Below are 22,793 nucleotides of genomic sequence, written 5' to 3'. Positions count from 1 at the left end.
TTTTTTTTTTTTTTTTTTTTTTTTTTTTTTTTTTTTTTTTTTTTGCAGAGTTTCACTCTTGTCACCCAGGCTGGAGTGTAATGGTACAATCTCGGCTCACTGCAATCTCCGCCTCCCAGGTTCAAGTGATTCTCCTGCCTCAGCCTCCCGAGTAGCTGGGATTACAGGTGCCCACCACCATGCCCAGCTAACTTTTGTATTTTTAGTAGAGACAGAGTTTTGTTATGTTGGTCAGGCTAGTCTCGAACTCCTGACCTCATGTAATCCACCTGCGTCCGCCTCCCAAAGTGCCAGGATTACAGACATGAGCCACTGTGCCTGGCCAAGCAATTTTCTTAGTTTTGACTTCTTTATTTATTGCAGTATGGTCTGAGAGTGTGTTTGGTATAATTTTGGTTCTTTCGCATTTGCTGAGCATTGTTTTATGCCTAATTATTGGCTGAGTTTTAGAATGTGCCATTCGTTGATGAGAAAAAAAATGTATATTCTGTTGTTTTCGGATGGACAGTTCTGTAGAGGTCTATCAGATCCCTTTGGTCCAATGTTGAGTTCAGATCCTAAGTATCTTTGTTAATTTTCTGCCTTAACGCTCTGTCTTAATACCATCAGTGGAATGTTGAACTGTCCCACTATTACTGTGTTGGAGTCTTATGTCTCTTTGCAGGTCTCTAAGAAGTTGCTTTATTAATCTGGGCGCTCCTATGTTGGGTGCATATATATTTAGGATAGTCAGCTCTTCTTGGTGAATTGAACACCTTATATTATGTAATGCCCTTCTTTAGTTTCTGATCTTTGTTAGTTTAAAGTCTGTTTGTCCGAAATTAGGATTGTATCTCCTGCTTTTTCCTGTTTTCCATTTGCTTGGTAGATTTTCTTCCATCCCTTTATTTTGAGCCTATGGGTGTCCTTACATGTGAGGTATCTCTCTGGAAGGCAGTATACCATTAGGTCTAGCTTTTTAATCTAGTTTGCCACTCTGTCCCTTTTAAGTGAGAAATTTATCCCATTTACATTCAAGGTTTGTATTGATTTATGTGGATTTGATCCTGTCATATTGTTAGCTGGTTGTTACCCTGACTTGTTTGTGTGGTTGCTTTACAGCGTCACTTGCCTGTATATTTAAGTGTGCTGTTGTATTAGCTAGTAGCAGTCTTCCCTTGCCATATTTAGTGCTCCTTTCAAGATCTCTTGTAAGACAAATCTGGTGGCAATGAACTCCCTAAACATTTGCATATCTGAAAAGGATCTTATTTCTTCTTCACTTAGGAAGCTTAGTTCTGCTGGATATAAAATTCTTGGTTGAAGTGTTTTTTGTTTTTTTTTTGTTTGTTTTTTTGAGGCTGTTGAATATAGGCACCCCAATCTCTTCTGGCTTGTAAGGTTTCTGCTGAGAGGTCTGCTGTTAGTATGATGGCTTCCCTTTTCTAGGCGACCTGCCGTTTCTTTCTAGTTGCCTTTAACACTCTTTTTTTTCATTTCAATCTTGGAAAATCTGATGATTATGTGTCTTTAGGATGTTCTTCTTGTGTAGAAACTTGCAGGGGTTCTCTGTATTTCCTGAAGTCAACTGTGGCCTCTCTGGGCCTTTCCCAAAACTTGCCAGAGAGGCCAACAGTCAACTTCAGGAAATACAGAGACCCCCTGCCAGATTCTAGGATGATATCCTGAAATCTGCTTTCCAAATTGTTGGCTTTCTCCCCGTCCCTTTCGGGAATGCCAATGATTTGTAGATTTAGTTTTTTTACGTAATCTCGTACTTCTTGGAGGTTTTATTCATTCTTCTTCACTCTTTTTTCTTTGTAAGTCCTCGTAAGTCTGACTGTCTTATTTCAGAGAGCCAGTGTTCAAGTTCTGAGAATCTTCCCTCAGCTTGGTCTATTATGCTGATAATACTTATGAAAAAATACAGGTCACTTTACTAATTTGTATGTCATCCTTGTGCAGGGGCCATGCTAATCATTCCAATTTTAGTGTGTGTGCTACTTAAGCAAGCACAGAAATTAGATATTAAAATAGAGAATTTTTAAAAAGAACTGGAAACTACAAAAAAAATCATTCAAATGGGAAATTCTAGAATTAAAAACAATGTAATGACTAAAATTAAAAACTCAATACATGAGTTTAGGAAAGTTTAGAAACATTGAGGAGATGATTAGTAAACTGGAAAATAGGTCTGACAAAAATAACCGGGCTAAAATCGGAGAGAAAAATGAAACTTCCAGGAGCAGGGGCTAGTGGTGGTAACAGACATGTGAGACATAGAAACAGGCATCTCAGAAGGAGTAAACGCAAATGGGGCAGAAAAAATATTTTAGAAATAAGGTCTGTGGCTGTCCAACAAGTCACAGATTCAAGAAGCACTACAATGCCCCAATAGAATAAACACCAAAGCCCGGGCGCGGTGGCTCATGCCTGTAATCCCAGCACTTTGGGAGGCCGAGGCGGGCGGATCACAAGGTCAGGAGATCGAGACCATCCTGGCTAACAGGGTGAAACCCCGTCTCTACTAAAGATACAAAAAAGCCGGGCGAGGTGGCGGTGGCCTGTAGTCCCAGCTACTCGGGAGGCTGAGGCAGGAGATTGGCGTGAACCCGGGAGGTGGAGCTTGCAGTGAACCGAGATCCCGCCAGTGCACTCCAGCCTGGGCGACAGAGCCAGACTCCGTCTCAAAAAAAAAAAAAAAAAAAAAAAAGGAAAGAATAGAATAAACACCAAAAAGTAAAACACCCACACCCAGGCATGGCATAAGAAAATTGCTGGAGGCCAAGTATGATGGCTCACACCTGTAATCCCAGTACTTTGAAAGGCTGAAGCAGGAGTATCACTTGAGGTCAAGAGTTCAAGACCAGACTAGCCAACATGGCAAAACCTCATCTCTACTAAAAATGCAAAAATTAGTCGAGTGTGGTGGCGCATGCCTGTAGTCCCAGCTATTTGGGAGGCTGAGGCGGAGGCTTCAGTGAGTTGAAATTACTCCACTGCACTCCAGCCTGGGCGACAGGTTGAGACTATCTCAAAACAAAAGAAAAATGCTGGGGGGAAAAAAAGAGGACATGTGAAAAGCTTCCAGAAACAAAAGACTAGATAAACGAGTAAGAAAATTAGCTAGTTGGAAAATTTCCTTTTCTTTCCACTTTAAGAAATGCCAAAAATCAGTGGGCTGGCTTCACTATGTTCTGGGTAACCCTTATCTTCGCGGCCTGCTTTCTCTGAAAGACCAAACTCTTCAAGCCTAGAGGGATTATCGGCGTGCCTCGCTCCCTGAAGATGCTGCGCTGAGATAAATTTTAGTGGGGACTCAGTTCCTGCAATCTTTTGCAGATGCTGTACAGTCTTATTGCTAACAAGACAAAATTCTGGAAGCAGTTTGAGATGTTCATATCCATCTTTATCACTATCTGGTGTTATTTTAAATTATAAAATGAAAAATGATGACTGAAAAGTTTATAATTTATGTAGGATATTTGAAAATGTTGTATCTATTTTTTAAGCCGTGAAAGGCAGACTTTGGCAACCAAAGTAAATGCCAAACTTATCACAAATATTCAAATCATTAAAATCTCTCAGGATATCTAACTTCTCTTCCCAAACATTTATGCAGTTATACTGCTCTAATTCTGAGCCCATACACTTCTCTCAAGCAGGAATCCCTTATCATTTCATCCCTCCCACCTGAAACATGGCTCATGCGCTCATGATTAATGTAACACTTCCTTCAGGAAACCTTGTATTGTACCACTAGCTGCAATTAATCACCTCTTTCTCAGTTCTCTCTTAATATTTTATGTGTACCTCCCTTACTTCATATAGTTGTTTTTTGTTTGTTTTTGTTTGTTTGTTTGTTTTGAGTTGAAGTCTCTCTCTGTCGCCCATGGTGTAGTACAATGGAGCGATCTTGGCTTACCGTAACCTCCGTCTTCTGGGTTCAAGCAATTCTCCTTCCTCAGCCTCCCAAGCAGCTGGGACCACAACGTCTGGCTAATTTTTGTATTTTTAGTAGAGACAGGGTTTCACCATGTTCGCCAGGCTAGTCTTGATCTCCTGACCTCAAGTGATCCTCCCGCCTCGGCCTCCCAAATTCCTGGGATTACAGACTTGAGCCACTGTGCCCAGCCTCATACAGTTTTTTGTGTGTTGAATATAATCAATTGTTGAAATGTCTTTTAGTTATTAGTTTTCTTTTAGTTATTAGTTTATAGTGTCTTTGTTAATGGTTTGTTTTATCCATCTTTACATCCTTCAAAATTCTGAGCTGAAAGGTCAGATTTTAAATTATAGAGATCAAAGGACCAAATGTGTTCCAAACCACCTACTCTCAAATCCCTTGTGTAATACGATAGACAGATGTTTGTTGATCTGCCTAAACACCTGCGGTGGCAGAAAGCACTGTGTATTTCACAGGGCAATTCATTTCACTTTTAGATGACTTATTAGGAAATTCTTCCTGACGTTGTGCAAAATTTGATTTTTTAACTTCCACCCACTTGGTCTAATTTTGCCTTGTGAAGCTACACGAAATAAGTTTAATAGCTTTTCCATATTTGGGCCATTTATTTCTAAATGCAAAGGATTATGATTTTCCTGTAAAATTTTGTTATTTTGGTCACATCATTCCAAATTTTGCAGATGGTTCTATTCTAGCTCTCAAGTCACATTGCAATTTGTCTAGTATTAGCTTTACTACCCATATATAGGCTTTGAGCCTTGAAACTATACGACTAAAAGGAAAACTTTTGCTTATATTAATATCTCTTGAAAGTAAACCTCTTGACTGATAGTGTAACAGAATTAGAGAAATTAATAAGATAATGTCCTTGTCACTGGAAAGGTCTCCTTTTATTAAACTAATAGCTAGTGCACGAGAGAAATGCAAAATAAATGTTAATGCAGAGTTCAAAAACTTTATTTTGAAAATAGAAGGCATTAATCACCTGCACTATTTTACTGTGTCCTAATTTCATTTCATATGGTTACTATTTCAAATTAATTTTCAGAGAGCAGAATGAGAGGAGCTTTGTGCCATCATTCACTATCTGCATCCTTAAACTGATATATCACAGCAAAAATTGAAACCTAGCTTAGTCTAATAGTCATTATGAATGGTAGTACATTAGTCGCCCAAAAGTAAAACAAAATAGTTTGAAGGGAGAGTTTGAGACATAAACATTTAAAGGAAAATACCAATTTACTGTAATTGGTATAAAGCAAAATGTGACCTTAATTTATATTACTATATATTCTTGGCAAATTTTTCTCCTCCTTTGCAAAATTTTCTCCTTTCTCTATTCCTCCTTGCCTACACCAGGATGACAGTGTCCATGGTGAGGATGAGAGGTGAACAGTATGTGACTCCTGCATAATAATATTCTAAATTTTGAATGGTGATGGATATTGCTATAAACCAGTAATTGTCACCTCAAACTGATGCATGGGAAAAGGGTCCTTCAAGCATGACACATTGGCAATAATTGGAATTCCATGCTTTTCTCTTAAAAAAAAAAAAATCTTTATTTGTATGCAGTATCAGAGTAGATACGTGTAAATTTTGTTGTGGTGGAGGTGGTGTTTTTTTTTTTGTTTTTTTTTTTTGTTTTTTCTTTTTTCTGAGATGGAGTCTCACCCTGTCACCCAGGCTGGAGTGCAGTGGCACAGTCATGACTCACTACAACCTCCACCTTGCCTCAGCCTCCCGAGTAGCTGGGACTACAGGCATGAGCCACCATACCTAGTTAATTTTTGTATTTTTAATAGAGACGGGTTTTCACCATGTTGGCCAGGATGGTGTTGATCTCTTGACCTCATGATCTGCCCACCTCGGCCTCCCACAGTGCTGGGCTTACAGGTGTGAAGGCGTAGTTTTTAAATAAAACAATTGTTTCAGTTTGCCAGCAGGAAGCATTTCCGTACTCTGCTCTCAATGTTAAAGTAGAAGTGTAGCTTGCTTCATGCTCCTATTATTATCAATAGTGTAATTGGTTGTTCTTATTTTCAGAAACTATGGAGCAGGATTGATTTAATATTCAATATATCAGAAATCAGGTATTTCTTTGTGTACACATTTCATTTATGTAGCAGAATGTTCCCATGAATCACAAATCTGAATTTTTGGCATATTGGTGAAGAGGACAGAAAAGTTAGATTTGAATGAGTGGTAAAACATTTTTTATCATCTGGGCTCTGATACACAATTGGAAAAACATGTAAGCATACATAAAATGCCTCAGTATATTGACTGTGGAGTTTAGATCTTAACATAATTATATTCATGCTCTGGGGAACATTTACACCTTTTGATTAAAGATCTCTCAGTAGCAGAGCAGTTTTCTAACTAGCCCGCAGGATTTCTGCTAGAAGTAAAACAGTGGCATCCTGGGCCTTGGTGATTTACAATCTAAACTGTACACTTTTTTCTTAAGGACATCTTTGCTGGAAGGCATCATTCAGAGCAAGCAGCCACTATGTACATTGCCCTAATAAAGTAGAGTCACTGTATAGTTTTAACAAACATTTTGGACACATTTGAGAAAAATAGTCTCCTTCAATAGTTGTTTGATGGTAAAGTATACTGCATTTATTTATATACATATTTTATGTTTGACTCTTTACATTCTCAAAGCCTCTTCATTTAATGTACTCTTTGTATGACAAAGTTCATTTTTTACTGCCTTAGCACTTTTTTTCATCAATGGTTAATAATTTATACACAACAGTGAATTTGATGTTTCATATCTTATATACTAAATGGGAATTAAAAACACATTTAATAAGTTTTTTAAAAATTTAAAATAGTATATTCTCTGCTAAAAATATTATATTTCTACTTAATAGAAAAATGCTGCTCTTTAAATAGAATTGAGTATCATGTATAAGATATTGTATTAGAAGAATTTTGAAGAAACCTTTTATATCCATGCTGATGAAGTTCAAATTCATTTCACTTATTTTAGAGATTGTACTGCGGAGTCAAGTAGACCTGAATTTAAATTCTAATTAAGATTTTTACTGTGTATCAGTTCTGCAAATTACTTAAGCCCTGAGTTTTATTATCCATTACAAAATAGAATTTTTGATAATATTTGCGTCATAGTGTTTGTAGTCAAGATACTATATATGTAAAACCAAGATGATAGATGTAAAGCACGATAGAAAGTAATGAACAATTGGTAGCTATTTATATTATTTTCATAAACTACTACTAGGGGAACTATAGGTGGATTTCTTATAATAGTAATGGCAGAAGAATTCATTAAAGAAAACACTGATAGATTTAGTTCCATAAATGTTCATTAATTCTAGACATAAAAACTATAAATCAAAATAAAGGGAAATTTTTTAAACATATGCCACAGAAAAAGAAGCAGTATCTTTAATATGCAAAGAGTTTTTAAAAATCAATAGCAGATTTTTGACAGGAGTACCAAGAAAATTCAACGAGGAAAGTATACTGCTTACAAAGCAGAAAAAGAAAAGAAACAAATAACATACAATGGAGTTCCAGTATGTCTGGCAGCAGACTTCTCAGTGGAAACCTGAGATGCTGGGATAAGTAGATAGCCACAGACAGAGAATGAAGTTGGACCCTACCTCACATTATAAACAAAAATTCGGCCGCTTTGCAGACGCTGCCGCCCAGGAAAGTCCCCTAATACTAGCCATGGTCAAACCTACCATGTTCTTTAACATTGCCGTCGATGGTGAGCCCTTGGGCCACGTCCCCTTCGAGCTGTTTGCAGACAAGGTTCCAAAGACAGCAGAAAATTTTCGTGCTCTGAGCACTGGAGAGAAAGGATTTGGTTATAAGGGTTCCTGCTTTCACAGAATTATTCCAGGGTTTATGTGTCAGAGTGCTGACTTCACACGCCATGAAGGCACTGGTGGCAAGTCCATCTATGGGGAGAAATTTGAAGATGAGAACTTCATCCTAAAGCATACAGGTCCTGGCATCTTGTCCATGGCAAATGCTGGACCCAACACAAATGGTTCCCAGTTTTTCATCTGCACTGCCAAGACTGAGTGGTTGGATGGCAAGCATGTGGTCTTTGGCAAAGTGAAAGAAGGCATGAATATTGTGGAGGCCACGGAGCGCTTTGGGTCCAGGAATGGCAAGACCAGCAAAAAGATCACCATTGCTGACTGTGGACAACTCGAATAAGTTTGACTTGTATTTTATCTTAACCACCAGACCATTCCTTCTGTAGCTCAGGAGAGCACCCCTCCAACCCATTTGCTCGCAGTATCCTACAATCTTTGTGCTCTTGCTGCAGTTCCCTTTGGGTTCCATGTTTTCCTTGTTCTCTCCCATGCCTAGCTGGATTGCAGAGTTAAGTTTATGATTATGAAATAAAAACTAAATAACAATTTAAAAAATAAATAAACAAAAATTCATTCAAAATAGATTGAAGACTAAATATAAAAACTAAAACAATAAAACTTTTGAAGACAACATAAGTGTAAATATTAATGACCTTTGATTAAGCAGTGGTTTCCTAGATATGACGCCAAAAGCCAAGCAACCAAAGTTATATTAATAAATGAGGCCTCATTAGTACTTCAAAGGACAATATCAAGAAAATAAAAAGACATCCCAAAAGATTGGGAGAAAAATGTTTGCAAATCACATGCTAATATGTACCCAGAATATATAAAAAATTCTAATTCAACAATTAAAAATAAACAGCCCAATTGAAAAATGGACAAAAGATCAGAATAGATATTTCTTCCAAAGAGATGTACAAATGGCCAATTATCACATCAAAAAACAGTCAACATCATTAGTCATTAGGGAAATACTAATCATACCTCAAATGAGATATCACTTCATACCCACTGGGATGGCTATAATGAAAAAGGCAGACAATAATAAGTGTCAGTGAGGATGTGGAGAGTGGAGAAGTTGGAACCCTCATGCATGGTTGCAGGAACATAAAATAGTGCAGTGCTTTGGAAAACAGTTTGGCAGTTTCTCAAAGAGTTCAACATATAGTTACCGTATTCCATTGCTAGGTAGATAATGCCCAGAATTTAAAAGTATGTTCATACAAAAACTTGTGCATGGATATTAATAGCAGCATTATTCATTAAAGCCCAAAAGTGGATATAACCCAATTGTCCATCAACTGATGAATGGATAAATAAAATGTGGTACCTATATAGATGGAATGGAAGAGTATTCACTCATAAAAAGAATGAAGTACTGATACTTGCTACAGAATGAACATTGAAAACATTATGCTAAGTGAAAGAAGTCAGGCATAAAAGGACCACAAATTATATGATTCAATTTACATCAATCAATACATCTGTCTCTATGAATTTGCCTATTCTAGATGATTTGTTGGATCATCTAGAATAGATTCATTGAATCATCTAGAATATTCATTGAATCATTAAATTTGTTTAAATCATTAAATTCATTGAATCATCTAGAATAGGCATCCATAGAGACAGAAAGTAGATTATTGGTTGCCAGGAGTCCTGCTGGGGGAGGGAATAGGCAATAACAGCTCATGGGTACACAGTTTATTTTAGGGGTGATGGAAATGTTCTGGAAACAGGTAGTGGTAATGGTTGCGCAACTTGAGGAATGTACTAAAAACCACTGCATTGTATGCTTAAAGAGTGCATTTTATGGCATACAAATTACATTAGTTTTTTAATGTTTCAAAACTCAATAGCAATTAATAGGCAACAGTTAAAATATGGCAATTCACAAAAGGAGAAATGTAAGTGACTGATGACCATGGACAAAATTTTTTTATGTCATTTGTAATTAGAGCAAAGCAAATTAATACAAACATAAGCCTAGCAAATTTTTGTCTATCAAATTTATATATTTAAATAAAATTATACATAGGCAAGAGTATTTTCTTTATTCAATCTATTGGTAGGAATGAAACTTGAGAACCTTTCTGAAGAGCAGTTTGGCCATATGAATGAAATTCTTTTTAAAATTTTGTATCTGGTCTTTTTGTGTACCACATTGCAAATACCATACTCTCTTAATTACTGTAACTTTATTATAAGTCTTAAAGTCAAGTAGCACAACTCTTTGTGCTTTCAACTTTGTTCTTTCTTTTGTAAATTCCTTTTCTAAAACATTTTGGCTATTCCAGGGAATTTACATTTATATATGAATGTTAAAATTACCTTGTACCTTTCTACCAAATGTGGGCTAAAATTTTGATTTGAATGCATTGAATTTATGGGTCAACTTGGGAAGACCGAATCTCTTAACGATATTGAGCCTGTTTCATGAAAATACCATATCTTGCCATTTATTTATGTCTCATTTAATTTATCTGAACATGCTTTGTAACTTTCAGAGTACAATTTGCATATTTGTTGGCTGCTTTTCCCTAAATATTTTTATGCTTTGGTAAATGGTATTCTTTAAATTTCAATTTTTGATTATTCATTACCAGTGTATAAAAATATAATTGATGTTTGCACATGGATCATATATTCAGCAACTTTCAAAATTAGTTTATAGGTTACAGTAACCTTTTTGTAGATTTTATATGATTTTTCTGTGTAGTCATGTCGTCTGTAAATAAAAAGTTTTAGTTCTTCCTTTCCAATCTGTTTGATTTCTATTTCTTTTTCTTGCCTTAATTCAACTCTCTGGGAACCTCCAGTAGGATGTTTAAAGTAAATGGTAAAAACATAAATGCTTGCCTTTTTTCTGGTTTTAGGAATAAATAATTTAGTCTTTCACCGTTAAATATGATGTTAGCTGTGGGTTGAACGTAGATGCCCTTTATCAGATTGAGGAAGTTCCTTTTTATTGCTTCTTTTTTAAGAGTTTTACTTGGAATGGATGTTGGATTATGTCAAATACTTTTCCTGTATCTATTGAGATGTTTATATAAATATAAATATATAGAGATATATTTATAGAGATATAGAGATATATATTTACATAAACATCTCAATAGATACAGGAAAATAGATACACTAAATAGATGTATATATAAAAATATATTATAAATAAATAAATTATATACACATCTATTTAGTGATCTGTTTTATCTGTCGAGCAATTGTTTGATTGATGTGTCTTATCTTTCTATTTCTTAATGTAATGAATTACGGCTGGGTGTGGTGGCTCACACCTGTAATCCCAGCATTTTGGGAGGCTGAGGCAGGTAGACCTCCTGAGGTCAGGAGTTCGAGACTAGCCTGGCCAACATAGCGAAACCCTATCTCTACTAAAAATACAAAAATTAGCCGGGTATGGTGGTGGGCACCTGTAATCCCAGCTGCTCGGGAGGCTGAGGCAGGAGAATCGCTTGAACCTGCGGAGGTTGCAGTGAGCCGAGATCACGCCATTGCATTCCAGCCTGGGTGACAAGAGCGAGACTCCGTCTCAAAAATATATATATAATGAATTACATTGATTTTCTAATGCAAAGAAAACCTTAAATTTCTGGGATAAATTCTATTTTGTATTAATCCATTTTATATCTTTTTGGATTAGATTTGCTAAAATTTGTTAAAATTCTTTACCTTTATGTTTGTGAGGGTAATTGATCCATAATTTACTTTTCTTGAAATGTTTTTGTCTGATTTTGGTATTGACATAATGCTAACCTCATAGAATAAATTGGGAAATATTCCCTCCTCTTCAATTTAATCTAAGAGTTTGTGTAAAGTTGATATTATTTCTTCTTTAAATGTTTGGCGAAATTCCCTGGTGAAGTCACTCAGGCCTGAAATTGGTTTTGGTTATTTGTTTGTTCATTTTTGTTGTTATTCATGGGAATTTTTAAACTAAAAATTTGATTTTTAAAAAATAGATATAGGGCATTTGGGCTATTTTTTTTCTTGTGTGAGTGTTGGCAATTTTTATCTTTCAAAGAATTTCACTATTTCATTTAATTCACTGAATTTATTAAAATTAAGTTTCATAACATTTTCTTATTGTTTATTTCTATAGAATTGATAGAGATATTACCTCATTCATTATATTGATAATTCATGTCTTTTATATTTTATCAGATTAGCTTGTATAGAGGTTTATTAATTATATTGATCTTTTCAAAGAACCATCTTTTGTTTTCACTTATTTTACACTGATATTATTATTATTTTCTTCTGTTTACATTGGGTTTCATATCCTCTTCTTTTTCTAGTTTCTTAATGTCGAATCTGAAGTCATTGATTTGAAACTTTTCTTCTCTAATATGTGTTTAGGGGATACTTTTTAAATGAAGTACTACTTCACTGCATCCCAGAGATTTTGATATGCTATGTTTTAATTTTTATTCAGTTTAAAATAATTTTAATAGCCCTTTAGATTTTTTCATTGACCCTTGAGTTACTTAAAATTTTGTGCTTTAGTTTCCCAATAGATAGAAGTATTCCACATATCTTTTTGTTATTGATTTCCACCTTAATTCTATACTTAGAGAATATATTTTGCCTCATGTAAATACTTTTGCATTTATTGAAAATCATCTTATGACCCAGAATATAGTTTACCTTGGTAAGTGGTTGGTATACATTTGAAAACAATGTGTATTTGCTCTTGTTGAGTAGAATGTTCTATAAATATCAATTAGGTGAGGTTGGTTTACAGTATTCAAGTCTTCTGTATGTTTTCTGATTTTTCTGTCTACTTATTTCATCAATTGTTGATAAAGGGAAGTTCTAATCTTTCATAATTCTATCTCATTTTGCTTCAGGTATTTTGAACCTCTGTTATTAGAAGCATGCATTTTTCATGTTGTAATATTCTCCTGATGATTGGACACTTTATCATTAAGAAATTGCTCTCTTTTCCCCTGCTGATATTTCTTATTCTGAAATCTATTTTGTCTGATTTTAATATAGTGTCTCTGTCTCCCTTTTGGTTAGTGTTAGCATATTATGTATTTTCCCATCCTTTTACTTGTCATATATTCTTGTCTTTTTTATTTAGGTTGAGTATCTTAAAAATATATATAGTGGTTCTTTTAAATCCAATCTGACAATCTCTGCCTTTCAATGGAGGTTTTTGGATGATTTACACTTAATTAAAATATTGATATGCTTGGCTCTGAATCCACTATCTTGCTAATTTTTCTATTTGCCTCTTCTGTTCTTCATTATCTTTCCTCATTTTTTTCTATCTTCTTTTGAAATAATTTGAATATTTTCCAAAAATTCCATTCTGTCTCCTTTGTTGGCTTATTAGCTATGAGTCATTGTTTAAATTGTTACTGGCTGCTTTAGGTTTTATAGTATATACCTTAACTTTTCACAGTCTACTTTCAGGTGATATTTTACTACAGTAGTCCTGCTCACATATCTGCAATTTTACTTTCTTTGGCTTCAGTTACCAGCAGTCAATGACAGTCAGAAAAGAGGTGAGTATAGTATAACAAAATATTTTGAGAGAGAGAGGCCATACTCATATAACTTTTATTACAGTATATTGTTAAAATTGCTCTATTTTATCATTGTTAATTTCTTACTGTGCCTAATTTATAAATTAAATTTTATCATATGTATGTATGTAGAGCAAAAAACATACTATATGTAAGATTTGGTACTATCCACAGTTTCAAACATCCACAGGGTGTCTTAGAACGTATCCCTTGAAGATAAGGCGGACAACTATACTTCACATAAAGTATCAATATAAGAATCTTACAATGATATATTTCTATATCCCCTAGACATGGTCTTTGTACAAGTATTGTCATGCATTTTGCTTCTAAATATAAAACCCCACCATACATTCATACCATTTTTACCTTAACGTGTCAATTATCTTTGAAAAACATTTACATAATGAGAAAAATATGCTTACTTATAGTTAGTGTAGTCAGTGCTCTTCATTCTTTGCATAAATCCAGATTACCAACTGTTATCATTTTTCTTCTGCATGAAGAAGTTTCTTAAATATTTATTGCTATGTAGGCTATTGATGAATTATTTTAGATTTGTATGTCTAACAAAGTCTTTATTTGCCTTTGTTTGCGAGCGATATTTCTGCAGGATAAAGAATTCTAGGTGGACAGTTTTCTTTCAGTGCTTTAAAGATCTTATTCCACAGTCTTCTTGCTTGCTTTGTCTCAGGTAAGAAACCAGCCTTCATCTTTACCTTTATTCTTCTGTGAGTAATGGGTCTTTTTCTTCCTTTCTTTCAGATTTTCTCTTTACCACTGGCTTTAAGCAATTTCATTATTGAGGGTTTTGGTTTAATTTTCTTCATGTTTCTTGTGCTAGAATATTTGCTGAGCTTCTTGGGTCTGTAAGTTTATAGTTTTTGTCAAATTTAAAATTTTTCAGTCATTACTTCTTCAAATTTTTTTCTGCCCCTTCTCTCTTTTGGAGACTCCAATTACATATTATTTTGGCCACTTAAGCTGTCCCACAGTTTAGAGATGCTCTTTTCCTTTTTACTTTTCAGCCATGTTTCCTCTCTCTGCTTCATTTTGGACAGTTTTGATTATTACAACATCTTCAACTTCACTCTTTTATTCTGAATTGTTTAACCTGCTATTAATCCCATTCAATTTTTTTTTTATCTTAGACAATGTCATTTTCATCTCTAAATGTTTTATATAGACCAGTTGTAAATGTCTTTTACGTGCCTCTATGTAACATATTCAATAATTCTTCTAGCTTATTGAACATTTGAAATATGAATATAATAGCATTTTAATGTTCTTATCTATTTCTATTGTGTGTATCTACTATCATTTTTATAATTTCTGGGTCTGTCCATTGACTAAGTTTTCTTCTTCTTCTTCATATTACTATTATTATTATTATTATTGGTATGCCCTGCTTCTTTGCAAGCCCAGTAGCTTTCTGTTGGATTCCGTATGTTTTAAATTTTACTTGTTTAAGGTTGGATACTTCCTATCCCTACAAATACTACTATACATTGTTCAGAGATATGGTTAATGTACTTAGAAACAGTTTGATTCTTTCAGGTCACTCTTTTAAACTGTGTTAGGTGGCCCTAGAGCTGTCATAAGTTTAGTATTACTTTTACTTCCACTATTGAGTAAAGATTCTTCTTAAGATTTTAAACCTTCTCCAAGAATTATGAGGCTTTTTAGACTGCCTGTTGGAAACAGGTGCTATTGCCAGTGCTGGGTGCAGACTAATCCTTTAGGATCATTTTTTCCTTAGACTTGGATAGATTTCTCACACATATGCACTGGTCAGTCCTCAACTGAATGTTCTAGGAGAAAACTCTAAATATCCCAAGTTAAGTCTGCATCACTCTCTCCTTTCCTCTCATCTCTATTATTGTGGCTTGCAACCTCTAGGAACCGTCAATTTTCAGAACTCTTGGCTCTCATCACCTCAACTCAAGTTTTTGAACAGGCTCTAGGTAGGTTCCTTCTTCCTGTACTGTATGAAAACTTTCTTTAGGCAATAAATTGGGACAATTATATGACTCACCTCATTTGTTTTCTATTAATCAGAAGTTACTGTTCTTTGCCTGATGTCTAATATCTTGAGTGTCTTTTTTTTCCCTGTATTATGTCCATTATCTTTTTAGTTGTTTAAGAAAGAAGGGTAAATGCTGCGCCTCTTATTTCATCTGGATCAGAAACAGAAGTCCTGGGTGGTTTTATTTTCATAGTTTTACTTTTCTTCATTTTTCTAGTTTCTCTAAAATAATACATGCATGCATATAAAACTTAATAAAAATACATGACTTATTTTAATAAAATACTCAGGATAGTATTAAAGGACTAGATTTAGTAATTGATCATAATGATATGCCTGAATATACAATAGTTATATAAATAGTTTTCAATGTCTTTAACAATATTGAAATTACGTCAGATATTTTTTTCCCTAACGAAGAGAACATCAGGGGGTGCGCGGATTCATAAATTAGCAGATAAAAATGGAAAGGCCTTATTTGAAAAGAAAAATATGTGACTTTTTAAATATACAAAACCCATTTAATAAACCATAGCATGTTACAATGAAATCTGTGAAAACAGCATTAACGTATCTCCACATATAAATTACCCCGAATCTTACTTATTCTAGATTCCAACATATTTCTCAAAGAATCGTTCATAAAACCTTTTAGTTCCCATTTACAGATGTTTCTCCCATGACCAAACAGCTAATTCTGTGGTTTAAATGCTCCACTTCAAATAAACATCTTACACTTTCCCCAGTCTCAGAAATCCATCACACTACTGAAAAACCTGTTTCCACATCTGTAACTTTGGCTTTTATGATCGCCTTGGGTGGCTCGTTTTTCCTGGAATTTTCAAAGCCCAGATTATAAAACAATCTTTCTGAAAAAGGTATCTGAAATTAACTATTTTTTGCTCTGGTTGTTTGAAGGGGGGAAACAGTCTAGGGTATTTTCAGAATTTAACACTGCCGTTTGCATTATATCCAGCACAAATAGATATGACAGAGGAGTACTGATGCCAGGAATGTGTCCCACGTAGCCTTCCTATTTAAGTAAACTGAAGATTGCCTCCTCAATTAGTTGAAACTTCTGGGTGGTCTTCTAGAAAATAGCTCTTTGAAGAAAGCAGTGCACTAATAATACTATAAATGTAAAATAACATTAGTTCTTTAGCTTTGAAGCTAAGAAAGAATGAATAGCAATTAGATATTTTGTTTGTTCATATACAATTTCCTATCTCTGACCTTTCAGAAGGAAAAATTCTATATAAATCCAATGAAAAAAATTTAAGTTTATATATTTGGGCTTAGAATTAGCCAGTAATTTGGGTCATGTGTGTAAACTATCTGATTTGTTTACTTTTATAGGTGCATGCACACACACACACAACCTTCTACAGTAAAATAACTGTATAATAAATTTTAAATATCTGGGGATATGTAGTAAATAAAAAAACTCTCTCTTTCTGAGAAAATTGGCCATTATTTAACCTATTCTGCACATTTGATTTCACTTTCTAGTCTAAAATCACCCCGCATGTGCCCTTGATGTTATCACTCCACTGCAGCCTGCCTTAGGTAAAACAATAACGTTGTTGAAGTTGGTTTTGTGGGCACTCTAATTCCCTTCCAGAGACTCCTTTTTCCCTTGTATTCTTCTTGTCTGGGGAGTGAAAAAAAATTGTAGTTCAGTTATAAGGCCTTTTATTAATGAAAATGTTCATTTAGGTAGCTACCTATATTTCCAGGGAAACATAGGACAAGCCAGTAATATTAGTAATCTTCCTTATGCAAATGCCCATAACTTTGATTTTCATTCATACAAGAGCTATGTGTATGTAGCCATTTGACAAAGAGGACAGTCATTATTTAGGTGCTCAGCATATTCAACTTTGGTATTAGCTAAATCCACTGATCCATAACCCTCCTCGCCCCACTCTTCCGAACAGGAAGGATAGTCAAAATAATTTTATCATGAAAAATGGAAATTTCCTACAAACAGGAGCTTAATATTTGGGATTGATTGGCCAATGAACTGAGTAAATTTAAATAAGGTAGACCATGTGCCTATTGTCGGCTTTGTGAATCCTCCAGGCAAGTTCATTCTAAATGGAATTTTGCCTATGCAAATACAATGCATGTACTAAGAATTGTACTTAAGCCTCAACACCGAGCCTTGAATTTAAGTTCCCATGGTTCTGCTCAGCCTCATCAAATATGGACCAAATGGTCATTGTTGGCAAATGAATATTGACATGGTCTTCAGTTTAGTTTTCTTTGTTTATGGCTTTATTAGAGGAATTTTTAGTAGTTCTTTCTCACTGTACATAGCAGAGGGTGATAGAAGAGTTCTTTTTCTGTCTACCGTTGCCCTGAATGCATCGTTTTCTAGAGTTATTGTGTCTTCTCTCTTCAGTCTCTATTAATGTCTTCCATTTAAATAAGCTTTCCTCAAATACCCATTCTCCTAAGTAAAAAAAAAAAAAAAAAAAAAAAAAAAAGAATCAAAAGCTGCATTTGGCAAATACTAGCACAGGAAATTTTCCAAAATTGTGAATGCCCACAAAAGAGGTCAACATCCATTTGCTTTTCATGTGCGTTTAATTATTGGAAAGAATTTGATTTGGCAATTACGCTAGTGTTTTGAAGCAACTTCATTTTACGATTGAGAATGAGGACTTCTTAAAGTGGGGACTGTGCCAGTCAGCTCATGCCAGATCTATTGTGGGTTTTGAAAAGCTTAACATGTGAAGAGAACTAAATAGAGAATGGCAGGAGCTCTGCTGCTACATCGAGATATGTGGAGCCTGGTGCCTCATGAGAGGTAGCCAAAGTGGATGGTGTGTCAGTGATCACTGGGATGTCTCCTTGGACAAAATAGTTCCCCCATAACTAAAATGTACACTACAGAAAATAAACCTTTAAGTCAAAGGCATTAGTGGAGAAGCAAGAGAGTATCAGAAGACTAAAGGGAAAGAAAATGATGGTTTCAATGGGAGAGGGTCAGGAAGGAGCTAACACTTCGGTCTGACAAGAAATCCTGGAAGTGTATATGCATGAGTAGCTAGAAAATCCTCGATACCAGAGTGTTCTAAAAAGAGAAAAGACAGAGATTGAGACAAAGGAAGCAATGGGCAGATGTGAAAGCAAATTTGCCTCATCCCAGTTGGCCTATTTTGTGTCATAGAAATTCTTGTCTATCCAATGCTTGTATCTTAAGAAAACCAAGAGAGTAAAAACAGCCTTTTGATGTTTCAGTACACGAACAATAACTCAGAATGTTCTATATAAATGCATTTCCAGTATTTAAATATTTTAACACCAAAGAGCAAAAATCAAAAGTATATTCCATCTTTCTGATACTCTCATTTTCCCCCCAATATATAAATGAAGGAATAGAATATGTCAAAACATTACAATTAACAGATATAACTTGCAAAATAGTTATGAAGAAATTTTTTCAGCATATGTGTTGGAGATACAAGGATTAATAATACAATGTGGACATTGCTCTCATCAAGTAAGTTGCATTCTAATTAGCAAAGTTGAGTATCTAATCACTTAGTGTGACACCAAACGCTGAGATTGAGATTTAAAGTGGTTATTCTTTGTTTAGATGCTATAATAGTGAGAAATATTTGGGGACACAGATTGCATTTTATGTACTTGCTCCTAAAACACTGTCGAATGAATGTTTTGAATATGATGCCAGCAAGTAGCTATTTATATTGTTTATGCATACGCCTGAACAGAAATTTATTCTCTTGCTGACAGGCTTATTTTGAAAAGACCTTCCTAAACTATCACTAGAAAATGCAAATTGTGGTCAAGAGGTTCCTAACTGAAGACTACTTTATTCTCCTCCATGAGAGGAACGGCAGATGTGTCCTTAGGCCATTCACTACATACTGAGAGAAGATTTGCCATTTTTTGCAGTTTTTATAAATTGATTTTGACTACGCCAGCACTGAAATTAAATGAATCATTTTCTTTTCCTTATTTCCTGTGGGTTTTGGGGAGGGGTTTGCTTTATAAATACCACTTGCTCTTCCTTACACCAGTTTTGTTTTACATATTTGTAATTTTTGAGGGCATTTCCTCTTGTTCTGTATTCCAAAATACGTGTCACCTTCACTTTCAAACAGTCAGTTCCGCCTGTTAACTGCTGTTATTGTTGTTTATTTTTAACAACGGCATTTTTATAGAATGAAAATTCTTCCCTTGAAATTCAGGAATGAAAAAACAACACACCCTTCCAGATGTGGAGGAAATAAACCTCATCCTGCTCTTGAACTCCCTGAAATTTACGTGATCTTCTTTTGTTTTCTGTCACTTTGCACCCCACCTGCTGTACTGTCTACTCCCACCCATTGGCCCAGCAGTGCGGATTTAGAGAACTTCCCTAAATTCACTTGCTGTCTCCAAAATGGCAGGTGGACGGCAGGTGCTGGGGGCTGGACGGTGAAGGGGATGAGGCATGTGTGTGTGTGTGCATTGAATTTGATGTGTAACATTTTTAGTCAGCATTAACAGAATGAAGAGGTGGCATGGTTGTCTCTGAATTAGTTCATCACTAGAACATACTATCTGAAAACTAGCAACATTGATCCTTCTTACTTTATTGTTGCTATTCCTATTGCCAACTAAGATAAGAATGAACATATGTAGATTTCACTATTTTTGTCTCTCAGCCAAGACAAAGGAAGTTTCCATAAGCCTGGCAAGAAAGGACAAGCAGAATTCAGAAAGCCTCACTAGAACTGATTCTATTTGACAGGCTGGTCTTGTTCCCTCTTCTACCTTTTCACCTCTAGCAACAGCTGTTCATTGTTTTACCTGTCATAATTTTCTCTTTTTAAGACAGGTAGGCTAATTATGCCAGGAGTGGATCAAAGGGGACAATCCTTAAGCAAATTTTAAATTAGCACGTAGGAGGAAATGAGATTGGTAATTTGGCCTCAAGTCTTGACCTTTCCTTTGTTTTTTTTTTTTTCTATTTGCTACATTTTATATCTCTAATTGTTGTTTTGGCTCTGTCATTGGTGATAGTACAATTTCAAATAATCTCCAGTGTGCCAGGGTAGAGAAATGGAGTAGGAAATGATGGTGAAAATCAAAAACCCATATGCTTTATGTTCTCCTACAAATGGACTTCAAGAACTTGTGTGGAAATAATTGCAAGAAAGTATAGATAGTCATATGTTCTTGGCCAAAAATGGCCCTTTTCTATCAGAGTACATTATTCTCTTCAAATAAGCAGCACATATTTGGAAGATTTGCCCTTGACAAGTTCAGATCGAGGCACCGACAAGAGAGAAAAGGTCACACCAATCAACTCCAATAATGGAGTAACTGAATTCCCTTAGTAAATACTTCAGATAATTCCAGTTACCTCTAGTTCACGCTCATATACAGCTATGTTTAGAACTACAGAAATGCCAGTCTCCTTATTCATTCATTGAACACTCACTGAAAACTCAAGATTAAGACTAATAAATCCAGGAGTATAAAGACTAATAAAATGTGGTCCTTGTCCTCAGGAAGTTTACACTTTTGTAACATTAGCGTGGGGTCAAACTGTTTTAGATGCTTCATTAATAGTTTGAGAATCAAATGATTTTTTTAAATTTGTATGAAATGTGATGATTTAGTCAATAAGTTGTGTGTGTGTGTGTGTGTGTGTGTGTGATGTCTAATATCTAGAAGTCTTCCGCATATGGTTGTACAGGTTGTGTACTGAACAATATCTAGAAGTCTGCAGCATATGGTTGCGCAGGTTGTATACTGTATAATTCTGGGGGCTTCCATCTGTCCTGCAGTGTGCAGTGCAAAGTCATAGATGCATACATAGCATCCCTGAGTTTCTACTGTGTGTCAGAGGACATAGCGATAAACATAGTTTCTACCTTCTTGGAGCTTGCATTCTAGTAGTTACACATGCTGACAATGAGCTGGCTTCTGCTATCAAATCCCATACCATTTTTCCAGTACCATTTTAAAGTATGTGGCTTGACAATCTTTTGATATAACCCATTATGAAAATGGGTATTAGATGTATAAATGATTACACTGATCATTGAATTTATAACAATAGCTATGTTAGTATACCTTTACTAAAGAATAAGTGAGAATCTAGTAGCTAAAGGCTAACCCATTGTATTTTGAAATCTTTACATTTTATTTCTATAAAAAATGGAAAGTCTTTTAAAAGTGTGTTCCACATGCATCTTCCCTAGTAAACAGAGTATGCATGGCAGATTGAGAAGATCCCTCTTTGTACTGTGTACTTTGTACACAGTTATATCTTCTTATGAGGTATGTAAAGGTAAGGTAAGTAACCTGCAGTGGTGTTGCACTGGTTAGAAGGCCTGATTGCACTAGGGAAAGTTCTCATTAATTTTATGTTCAAGGCTTTTTTGTCTTGCCCCTGACTCCCTGTCCAATCTCACCTCCAGCCACTCTACTATAATCACCCCACTCTCCAATTACACGAGCTCCGTGCAGTCACACAAGCAGGCCAAGCTCCCTCACAGTTCATTTGATTAAGCAGCAAACCCTTCCCCTCTTCTCTATCTCCTCTTTGTCTTTCAGTACAGTTGAACGATCACCTTTCTGAAACAGTTTATATATCCCGCCAGCCAGGCTGGATTCGGTGCCTGCTGAGTCTCCCACTCTGCACAGTTTTAGTGGACACCATTCCGACTGCATGCTGGAGAGCCCCTCCTCTTTTCCCAATAGTATCCTGACTATGCCTCTATGTACTTGCCACCCTGTTCTTTTATATTGCTTCCCAACCTCTCTTGAGGGTAACTGCTTTGGGATCTGAAGCTGAGCCTTATTTCTACTTGCCAGGTATAAGATGGATTCTCAATGGATAATTGTTTGAATGACAGCTTCATATGGCACAGCACATAATTTAGGCACCCCTGAGATATATAAGGCTAGAATTTCTCTCTTTGGATATGCTCAGATTGTTTACTTGCATATCTGGTGGTTTTTTTCCCTATTGTAATGCCTATCCTTCAAGTCATTGCTCCCATTCTCAAGGGACGTGCTGCTGGTCTCTTCGTAGATGTTCATTACCACTAAAAAACACTACTCCTTGGCCTCTTTTCAGTTGCTCTCTTCCTCCTCCTTCTGCCCCCTCCTCCTCCCCGCACTCTGATTCTCCCTCTTTGTTTTGTTCCTGTTCTTTTCTGTTTGCTTCTCGGCAGTAGGGGGCCTGTTTTTTAAACAATTGCCTGCTGAGAATGCACACTTTTAGAAGTCCATCTCAGATCTACGTTATATTTCCCATGACATTTATATGGTCAGTATTCTCTCAGTATTTGCAGTACTGTGCTCACTAAGACTTATTTTGAGGTGTGCAGTTATTACTAACCTCTGAGGGTGATGACTGGCAGCTGTGTATG

The 22,793-nt window shown here is 35.5% G+C and overlaps 1 protein-coding gene and 2 pseudogenes across 2 annotated transcripts in view; 2 read left to right on the top strand and 1 right to left on the bottom strand.

Moving 5' to 3' along the window:
• The window catches only part of HAPLN1 (hyaluronan and proteoglycan link protein 1), an 84,624-nt gene that overhangs the window by 16,509 nt on the left and 45,322 nt on the right, over nt 1-22,793 (top strand). The window lies entirely within an intron of this gene.
• LOC112627204 lies at nt 1,900-1,995 on the bottom strand (annotated as a pseudogene).
• Nucleotides 7,655-8,249, top strand: LOC112626702 (annotated as a pseudogene). The gene has a single exon (XR_003119945.1). The product of XR_003119945.1 is annotated as a peptidyl-prolyl cis-trans isomerase A pseudogene (transcript).

Source organism: Theropithecus gelada, chromosome 6 (assembly GCF_003255815.1).
Source record: "Theropithecus gelada isolate Dixy chromosome 6, Tgel_1.0, whole genome shotgun sequence".
Taxonomy (NCBI): Eukaryota; Metazoa; Chordata; class Mammalia; order Primates; family Cercopithecidae; genus Theropithecus; species Theropithecus gelada.
Note: the sequence above shows the minus strand (reverse complement) of the source record. Positions and strands in the feature narration are given on the sequence as shown.